This window comes from Saccopteryx leptura, chromosome 2, assembly GCF_036850995.1.
Source record: "Saccopteryx leptura isolate mSacLep1 chromosome 2, mSacLep1_pri_phased_curated, whole genome shotgun sequence".
Taxonomy (NCBI): domain Eukaryota; kingdom Metazoa; phylum Chordata; class Mammalia; order Chiroptera; family Emballonuridae; genus Saccopteryx; species Saccopteryx leptura.
Genome location: NC_089504.1, coordinates 328,543,933 through 328,546,279, shown reverse-complemented (window position 1 = coordinate 328,546,279; position 2,347 = coordinate 328,543,933).

The following is a 2,347-nucleotide window of genomic DNA, read 5'->3' as shown; positions in this document are numbered from 1 at the left end:
CTGGTGCTGTTGCGGCGGCGGCGGGGCGGCTGGTGCTGGTGGGGCGGCGGCGGCGGGGCGGCAGGTGCTCGTGCTGCTGTTGCGGCGGCGGCGGCGGGGCGGCGGAGCGGCAGCTGGTGCTGTTGAGGCGGCGGCGGGGCGGCTGGTGTTGACGGGGCGGTAGGTGTTGGTAGGGGGGCGGCGGCGGTGCGGCTGGTGCAGTTGCGGCGGCGGCGGCGGCTGGTGCTGGTGGGGGGGCGGCGGAGGGGCGGCTGGTGCTGTTGCGGCGGCGGCTGGTGCTGGTGGGGGGGGCGGCGGAGGGGCGGCTGGTGTTGGCGGGGCTGCTGGTGCAGTTGCGGCGGCGGGGCGGCTGGTGTTGGCAGGGCGGCTGGTGCTGGTGGGGGGCGGCGGTGGAGGGGCGGCTGGTGCTGAGGTGGCGGGGCGTCTGGTGCTGGGGGGGGCGGCTGGTGTTGGCGGAGCAGCTGGTGCTGGTGGGGGGGGCAGCGGCGGCGGAGGGGCGGCTGGTGTTGGCGGGCGGCTGGTGCTGGTGGGGGGGGCGGGGGCGGCGGAGGGGCGACTGGTTTTGGCGGGGGCGGGGGGGCTGGAAAAGGCAAAAGGAAGAATGAAAAGGCTGGCTCGAAGAGGAAAAAGTCCTACACTTCAAAGAAACCCTCTAAACAATTCAGAAAATCCCCAGGAGATGAAGATGACAAGGACTGCAAAGAAGAGGGAAACAAAAGCAGCTCAGAGGGTGGAGATGCCAGCAATGACACAAGAAACACAACTTCAGACTTGCAGAAAACCAGGGAAGGACCTAACCACCTGAGCAAACGCCGCATATTCAGAGAGACCACAAATGGTCGTGCATTTGGTTGTCTGACACTCTTGGATTTTATATGAACCAACATGGTCCCTGTTGTCATTGACAGAACCCCAGTTTGTATGTACATTATCCACATTCCTCTCTGTGTTTAGAGAACGGAAAAAAAGACATTTTAGCCTTTAAAAAAATAATAATAATAATAATATGGGATCTACACTTTAACAAAGTTTAAAGTGCATAATACTGCTTGGTTAACTATAAGCACAGTGTTGTACAGCCCGTCTCTAGATCTCTTGCATAATTGTAACTTTACACCCATTGAAAAGCAACTCCCAATTTCCTGTCCTCCAGTCCCTGGCAATCACCAGCCTACTCTCTGTTTCTATGAGACTGAGTACTTTAAAGGGGACATGAAAACTGAGGCACCAGAGGGTTGAATGACCTACCTATGATCTCAGAGCTAGTGGGTGGCAGAGTTAAGACTCAGCCATGGGCGGTCTGGTTTCAGGGCAGAGGCGCAGAGACAGGTTGCTGAGCTGACCCAGAGTTGAGGGTTTATGGGTCATAGGTCAGGCTGAGAAGCAGGACAAGGGCCACTAAGTGGACAGTATTGGAGAGAGCAGTCAGCTCAGCCATAGGGTCCCAGCGGGTGGGGAGAACTGTGCTTAGTGAGAGCTTCTAGATGGACAGACGCACGGGCGATCACAGTCGACATGGTGGGGAGAGGCAGAGGGGAGGCAGTGTTCCGAGTGGGGAACAGATGGTGGAAGTGTCAGAAACATGGCCTTTCTGGGTCAAGATGGGGTCCTGGGTGTGGCTGGAGTGGAGGAAGGTGATAGTCATTGGTGTAAAATGGCCAAGAGTTCTGGGTGGTCACTCACAGGGACAGTGTCAGCTCAGGTTGATGGTAACTGATGGACTGGAGAGAAAGATTCTGGGCCCCTGACTGAGCATTCCCAAGATGTGAGGACCCCTGGGTGTGATGGCTGCGAGAAGAGAGGGAAGGGCAGGGTCTGAAGCACAGGGGAGAAAGCGTTTTGCTAGAAGAGGATGGTGCAAAGGCAGCAGCCTGGGCCTGGGAGGACAGACACTGCTCCAGGCCCAGGGACGGATCAGGAGGGGTGGAGCCAGGGCTGCACATATGAAGATGTGGGCACATGTGTGCATGTGGGGATGTGTGTGTCAATGTGTGTATATGTGTGAGGAGATATGTGAATGTGTGCTATAAGATGTGAGACTGTGTGTGAGAATGTGCATGTTGATATGTGTGTGAGGATGTGTGTTAATGAAATTGTTTGCTTTTCTTGGCCATCTGTGTCATTAAGTCACAATGTGGGGGTCACAAGGGCCAGCAGGGGTGGAGCCCTGATGAAAGGAGATGCTGGCAGTGCTGGCGGAGGTGAGTGTGTATGTACTAATGAGTGTGGGAGTGAAATGGAAAATTGTGTGTGTGTGTGTGTGTGTGTGTTCAGGATTCAGCTTGAACAAGGGTCAGGAGAGGTCTCTGTGAGGTGACTGAGGTCTAAGGGGAGGGAGTTTATAGTG